Source organism: Trichechus manatus, unplaced genomic scaffold (assembly GCF_000243295.1).
Source record: "Trichechus manatus latirostris isolate Lorelei unplaced genomic scaffold, TriManLat1.0 scaffold00014, whole genome shotgun sequence".
Taxonomy (NCBI): Eukaryota; Metazoa; Chordata; class Mammalia; order Sirenia; family Trichechidae; genus Trichechus; species Trichechus manatus.
This window is the reverse complement of record NW_004443950.1, coordinates 824499-832379: the sequence shown is the minus strand read 5'-3', so window position 1 is coordinate 832379 and position 7881 is coordinate 824499. Positions and strand designations below refer to the sequence as shown.

General features: G+C 45.1%; 1 protein-coding gene across 1 annotated transcript in view; it reads left to right on the top strand.

The window, feature by feature from the left end:
• The first annotated feature begins 2374 nt into the window (after nucleotides 1-2374).
• The window catches only part of SLC7A6 (solute carrier family 7 member 6), a 50301-nt gene continuing 44794 nt past the window's right edge, over nucleotides 2375-7881 (top strand). Inside the window, exons 1-2 of the mRNA XM_004371457.2 lie at nucleotides 2375-2414; nucleotides 5019-5146. The gene's annotated coding sequence lies outside the window, so the exon portion shown is untranslated. The remainder of the gene's footprint in view (nucleotides 2415-5018; nucleotides 5147-7881) is intronic.

Below are 7881 nucleotides of genomic sequence, written 5' to 3'. Positions count from 1 at the left end.
AGGATAGGGGCTGGGAGCCATGGGGGGTTGTGGCAGTGTCCCAGAAACCCAAACCCATTGCCATCAAGTCGATTGCAACTCACAGGAACCCTACAGGACAAAGTAGAACTGCCCCATATGTTTTCCAAGGCTGTAATCTTTATGGCTGGGGCGTTTGAACTATGACCTTTCAGTTAGCAGCCAAACAAGCTCTTAACCATGGCGCCACCAAGGCTTCTTACCCAGGTGTGGCTAAAACCAAAATCCAAACCCGTTGCCACTGAGTTGATTCCGACTCTATAGGACAGAATAGAACTGCTCCATAGGGTTTTCAAGGAGCGGCTGGTGGATTTCAACTGCTGACCTTTTGGTTTCTTTTTTTTTTTAATTTTATTTTTTCCCATACAAAAATTTATACATACACTGTAATATGACTCTAATTCCTCTCCCCATACTGTGACAGCACACTCCTCCTTTCCACCCCTGATTCCCCATGTCCATTCAACCAGCTCCTAACCCTTTCTGCCTTCCCATCTCTCCTCTGGACGGAAGCTGCCCGTTTAGTCTCTTGTATGTACTTGAGCTAAGAGGCACACTCCTCACAAGTATCACTTTATGTCCCACAGTCCAGTCCAATCCCTGTCTGAAGAGTTGACCTTGGAAATTTTTTTAGTTCTGGGCTGATAGAGAATCCAGGGGCCATGCTTTCTGGGGTACCTCCAGTCTCAGTCAGACCATTAAGTCTGCTCTTCTTACTAGAATTTGAGTTCTGCACCCTGCCTTTCTCCTGCTCCATCCAGAACTCTCTGTTGTGTTCCCTGTCAGGGCGGTCATTGGTGGTAGCTGGGCACCATCTAGTTCTTCTGGTCTCAGGCTGATGCAGTCTCTGGTTTATGTGGCCCTTTCTGTCTCTTGGGCTACTACTTACCTTGTGTCTTTGGTGTTCTTCATTCTCCTTTACTCCAGGTGGTTGGGACCAATTGATGCCTCTTAGATGGCCACCTGCAAGCTTTTAAAAGACCCCAGATGCCACTCCCCAAAGTAGAATGCAGAGCATTTTCTTAATAAGTTTTGTTATGCCAATTGACCTAGATGTCCCCTGAAAGCATGGTCCCCAGGCCCCTAACGCTGCTTCTCTGTCCCTCAAAGTGTTTGACTGTATTCAGGAAACTTCTTAGCTTTGGTTTAGTCCAGTTGTGCTGACTTCCCCTGTAGTGAGTACCGTCCTTCCTTTCACCTAAGATAATTCTTATCTACTATCTAGTTAGTAAATAACCCTCCCCCTCCTTCCCCACCCTCATAATTATCAAATAATTTTTTTTTCTGGGTTTAAACCTTTTCTTGAAGAACTGCTGACATTTTGGTTAGCAGGCAGAGCTCTCAACCACTGCACCACCAGGGCCCCCAGGTGTGGCTAGGGAGAAGAAAATCATGGGTCGCAGGGCCTGGGGAAGAGGAAATGGTCCAGGGTGCTGCCCATCTCTGATTGGGTCCTGGGTATGGGGAACTTAGGGGTTTGGGTGTAGTCAGTCAGAAACCAGACATGTGCAGTTGCAAACTGTCTGGAGGACATACCTCCATGGCCAGGGAGATGGTCAGCACCTAACGTGTGTTGACAGAAAGCTAAGGGAGAGGGCTTAGCTGTCCAGGAGGTTAGGAGGCCCAGGCAGAGCCCCAGAGCTACCAGAAAAGGAACCCCAGGAGGCAGAGGAGGAACAGCCAGAGGGAGAGGAGGAGGACAGGAGGGTGCAGCTCCCTCAAGAGGGTGTCAGCTGGGTCAGGGAAGATGAGGATTAAAAGATGTCTTCAGGCTTGATCCCCAAGTAGGCCTGGAGTTGGTTGTGGGAGCAGGGCCTGTCTATGTGTCTGTGAGGGCTCATGTGAGGCGGCCTGAGCTGTGAGTGTGGGAAGACAAGTCCAGGCTGTGTGTGTTTCCATAGGGTCCCTAGGCCCAGCGTCTGCTGTGACCTGGGTGTGGAAGCTGTTTAGCGCTCCGCCTGTCAGCTGTATGGGGCGCCCTGAATGTGGGGCCCAGGCCAGATAGGAACCGGGTAAGGGGGCCATTTAGCGCTTCCACTTGAGCGTCGCCGTAAAACTCCATGCAGGGAGTGAGAATGGCTGTCCGGGCCGGCGAGAGTGGCTGGGCCCAGGTCACCGCCGTGTTGGCCCCGGCGTGGCCCCGCTGGGGGTTAAGAGGCACCTGCACGCAGACGCTGGGGACGCATACTGGAGTGCTGGAGCTCGGCCCGCGGCGGCCACTGGGGCCGGAAACGTCGCTGCCCGCCGGCAAGCACCGTAGACGACGCCTTGTCCCGACGCGGCGTGCTCTGTCGCGATCCGGCGGCGAGTGACGTGGCGGGGGCGGAGCCTAAGCTGCGGGAGCGGCGGCGGCGGCGGCACAACGGAGCATCCTGGCTGCGCCTGGCCGCGGGAAGGTAACGGGCTGGGCCGCGGGCGGGCCAGCTGCCCCGGAGAGCAGGCCGGGTCTGGTCGGGCCAGCTTTTCCGCGCCGCCGCGCTCTCCGTGCTGCGTCCCTCCCAGGGCCAGGGAGCCGGGCGCGGGGCTGCGGGCCGGGGCGCTTGAGAGGAGCGCCAGGGAGAGAGCGTGTGCGAGACCCTGAGCGGGAGGGTGATCTCTGGAGTGTGCGAGACCCTGGGTGTGAGGGAGACTCCATATGTGAGAGACCCAGAGTCTTAGGGTGACTGTGAGTGTGTGAGACCTTGAGTGTGAGGGGCATGCTATGAGTATGAGAGGTTAGACCATGAGTGTGTGAAAGACTGACCGGGAAGGTGACTCTGGGAGGGTGTGAGACCCTGAATTTAAGACTGTGAGTGTGTTAGACTCTGAATGTGAGGGAGACTTCGTGTGTGTGTGTGTGTGTGTGTGTAAGGGAGAGAAAGAGACCCTGGGTGTGAGGGAGACTGTGTGTGTGTGTGAGAGAGAGAGAAAGAGATCCTGGGTGTGAGGAAGACTGTGCATGTGTGTGTGTGTGTGTGTGTGTGTGTGTGTGAGTGTGTGTGTGAGAGAGAGAGAGAGAGAGAGATTGAGAGAGAGAGAACGAAAGACCTTGGGTATGAAGGTGACTGTGTATACAAGACTCTGGTTGTGAGGGTAACTGAGTGTAAGAAAGACTGATAGTATAAGACTCTGAGTGTGTAAGAGGTCCTGAGTGTGAGGGTGACTGGGAATGTGAGAGACTGGATGTGAGGGTGGTTTGGAGTAGAAGACTGTGAGTATGCAAGAGACTCTGAGCTAGAGGGAGACTGGGGTATGTGAGGCTGTGAGTATGAAAGACTGCGAGTGTAAGCCTGTGAATGTGCGAGAGATCTTAAGAGTGAGGGTGGCTTTGTGAGTGTGTGAAAGACTCAGAATGTGAGAGAGACTGAGAAGGAGACTGTGAGTGGGATATTCTGTGAGTGTGAGAAAAGCCCTGAGTGAGAGATTATGACTGTGGGGGAGACTGAGTGTGAGAGACTAAAAGTGTAAGACTGTGAGAGAGACTTTGAGAGTGGCCTTGAGAGTGAGGAGGACTGTGAGTGTTAGAGTGGCTCTGAATATAAGACTGTGAGAGACTATGTGAGATACTCTGATTGTAAGTGTGAGACTCTGATTGTAAGAAAAAGAATCTGTGGTGTGTGAGAGAGTCTGAGTGTGTGTGTGAGAATGTTTCAGAAACTCTGTGAATGAGAGACTGTGTGCTGGAGAATGCATGTGAGATGGAGTGTGTGTGTGTGGTGGCTTCTCTCAGTTCTGGAGCCAGGGAGGGGGTGGCTGCCATGTTTTGTCCTGGGACCCAAGTGGACTCCCAGGGCCCCAGGTATCAAGTACGCAGGCCCACCAGAAAAGGTGAGTGCTGGTATTGGCTCCCTACCCTTCCCACTTTGGGACTGGTGTAGATTAGCTTCCACTGTCTTCTTGTGCAGGAATGAAGCTTCTTGGCAGTGCTGCAAGATTTTGTCTAGACTTGGGACTTGGAGTGTTGGGATGTTGGAGCTAGGAAGTGGTGTGCTCCTGTTATTGTGGATCTTTTGAGTGTTTATATCCTGTCATTTTGTTTGATCATCTCATGCCATAAATGTAAGGAGATATTTGTGTGACATTCTGAAAATTCTTCACTAAGTACTAAGCAGTGACCATGTTGTATAATGGTCAGTGTAAGTAGAAATCAACAATTAATTCAATAGATGTTTTTGAGTACCCACTGTGTGCACTGGGCTAGGTGCTTGGTGACACAAGTTAAAAAGAATGTGGTCTTTGTCCCTGATGGGGGAAAGTGATTCTAGCACCCTGGTAGCAGAATGCTCCGCCGTCTGGTGCCTAATCTCTCAGAGTCACTCCCTGATTGAAGACCTAGGGGCAGTGCTTCTCATTAGGCACCCCCAGCATTCTAAGTGACAGCATCGATCACCCCTTCCTGAGGTCATTTTCACTTCTTTTTGCTTGCTGTGAGGCCCCTCAGAAAGCTACCTAGGCTGCCTAAATTACTAGGGTCCCATTATATGCTGATGGCTTTTGCTTCCCAGCTTTGGTCTCAAACATTTGTCAAGTTGTTATATTTGATTTCCCTTTCCTGACAAATATGTGGAAAGTCATAAGCCTCATTATCTCCTATCTTCCTTGCCTCTTCTTCCCTATCTGGCATATTCCCTATGAGCATATTTTTGTTGCAGACCAAAAGTATACACCAGTCCTGTGACCTATCTTATGCTTCTTGGTATAGGAAATTTCCTGACCTCTGTCCTTCCTGCTGTAGTCTCTAGGATGTCGGTATGTTTCTCCAGAAGTTAAGTAAATGGTACTCACTGGATCCGGGACTCAGGAAGCAGTAGCTGTCTTGGCATGCATGATTTGAGATGGCCAGGGTAGTTGTCTGAGACATATTTGTGCTGGTTGCTTTAGTTACCCACTGTGGGTGTGATGGAACTTCTCAGTAATTGTGTGCTGCCCCTCCCGGCCCTATTTAGATTTTTCAAAAGGAGATATCCTGCCGTTTTCTAGGTTCATTTTTTTGATAAGTTGCTTCTTATTCTTTGTTGCAGAGATTAAATAGCCAAAACAGACGAGTGGAATTAGGTCCTGCTGTGGAGACTTCATTTTCTTCTCAGTACCTGACCTATTTATGATGAAGCCACTCATGAAAGTGTGATGTTCGCTTATTTCCTGACAGGTGAATATTATTGCTCTGTTCTCTTGTTAGCTTTCTTGGATCTTTGTGATTCATAAAGAGTTTTAGTTATTTATGTACAATATAAGCAAGATACTAGTAAAGAGAATGGCTCACATGTAATTAACAGATCTCTTTTTTAGGGTTACATGCTGTATATGTAACCCTAAAATTTATTAATATATTATTAATATTAATATAAGGAGCCCAGATGGCTAAGTGCTTGACTGCTAACCGAAAGGTTGGCACTTTGAACTCATCAGCCACTCCACAGAAGAACGATGTGGCAGTCCACTCCTGTAAAGGTTATAGTCTTGGAAACGCTATGAGGCAGTTCTTCTCTTTCCTATAGGGTCACTATGAGTTGGCATCGACTCCATGGCACACACCACCACCAATATTATTATATAAATGTGATTATTTACATTATATCTTTCTAAAGAATAGTTTGTGCTGGTTTATAACTAAAGATACTTGCAAAGAGGTTATTAAAAGGAAATAGAAAAGCAGTGCTGCGGAAAAGACTAGGTAGCAAGTGCAACAATGAAGGCATCTCTACCGTGATTGGGAGCTGAAGCTGATCTTAAGTTTCCTGGTATTGTAGGTAAAAAGACAACGTAAAGGGCCTCTAATTTTTGCTGTTTGATAGAAAGAAATCAGAGAAGAATAAAGAAAAAAATCCTCTGTTTCCACAATGCTTAAGATTTTGGTGTATTTCTCAACATCATTTTTTTTTCACTTAGTCAATTGTAAAAGAGATTTTAAATCTAATTTGTAAAATTTTCTTTGTAATTGAACTTTATTAGATCTGTTTTTTTCTGAAAATGCATTTGACAGTTTCATGGTTGAATTTTCATGAGTGGCCTGGTGAGTTCCTTTATTATATGCTGCAGTGGCATGGAAAGTAGGATGAAAAGTCTGTTAGAAAGCTGTTTTGTGTCCTTACAAGCGGAGTTTAACACTAGTTTTTCAAGATGGGACCTTATAGTGTGGTTTGAATGATTTAATGGAGATTGTTTTTAACAGTGATTTTATTTTATTTTATTTTTTTAAAGTTTTTATTTTTTCCTACACAAAACTTCATACATACATTGTTATGTGACTCTAATTGCTCTCCCCATACTGTGACAGCACACTCCTCCTTTCCACCCCTGATTCCTCATGTCCATTCAACCAGCTCCTGACCCTCTCTGCCTTCCCATCTCTCCTCTGGACAGAAGCTGCCCGTTTAGTCTCTTGTGCGTACTTGAGCTAAGAGGCACACTCCTCACGAGTATCGCTTTATGTCCCACAGTCCAGTCCAATCCCTGTCTGAAGAGTTGACCTTGGAAATTTTTTTAGTTCTGGGCTGATAGAGAATCCAGGGGCCATGCTTTCCGGGGTACCTCCAGTCTCAGTCAGATCATTAAGTCTGGTCTTCTTACTGGAATTTGAGTTCTGCAGCCCGCCTTTCTCCTGCTCCATCCAGGACTCTCTGTTGTGTTCCCTGTCAGGGTGGTCATTGGTGGTAGCCAGGCATCAAAATGTCTACCTTGTAAGCCCTGAGAATATCTATTGCAGGTGCCAATTTTTTTTTTTTCCCCTCAGAATTTACATAATTACTTAGATAAGACCTATTTTGGGACATTCCATTTTCAAGTCTTCTATATCCTTGCTGATTTTATGTCTGCTTGTTCTACAGATGACTGAGAAGTGTGTTGACATCTCCAACTATAATTGTGGCTTTTTCTATTTCTTGTTTCAGGTCTATCGTTTTTGTTTCATGTATTTTGAAGTTCTGTTGTTGGAGAAATATGCATTTAGAATTTATATGTCTTCTTGGTGAATTGACCTCTTTATTATTATATGATGTTCCTTTTTATTCCTAGTAACATTCCTTGTTCTGATGTCTGTTTTGTCTGATGTTAGTATAGCTACTCCAACTTTCTTTTGATTAGTGTTTGCATGGTTTATCTTTTTTGATCCTTGTAACTTATCTATGTCTTTATATTTAAAGTGGATTTCTTGTAGACTGCATATTGAGTCTTGCTTTTTTTAAAAAAAATCTAATCTGACAATCTTTGTCTTTTAATTGGTGTGTTTAGATCATTTACGTTGAATGTAATTGATATGGTTGCATTAAAATCTGCTGTCTTGCTAGTTGTTTTCTACTTGTTTCATCTGTTTTCTTCCTTTTTTCTTCTTTTTTTGCCAACTTTAGGATTAGTCTTTTTTATGATTCTGTTTGGCTTATTACTTATACCTGTTCTTTAAATTTTTTTAGTGTACATCTTTAACTACAGTCTACCTTTAAATATTGTTATATTTCTTTACATGTAATATAAGACCTTACAACAGTATACTCCCAATTCTTTGTTTCTATCTTTTGTGCTATTGTTGTCATGCATTTTACTTTTACATATGCTATAAATCCATAATACATTGCTACTGTTTTTCTTTGGGCAGTCAGTTATGTTTTAGAGCAATTAAAAATAAACCAAAAAATTTTTTTTTATATTTACCTCAGACCATTTGATATTTTCCCACAGCTCTAGGATGCTCTGTTCAATTTTTTTGGACCTTTTTCCATTTTGACTCTTACAATTTTTATCTCTGTGCTGAAATTCCGTATTTGTACCTGTATGCTGTCCACCTTTTCTGTTAAAGACTTTAAATGTATAATCGTAGTTATTTTAAATTCCCTGTCTGATAGTTTCAATATCTGGGTCATCTCTAAGTCTGTCCTGTATTAATTGTCT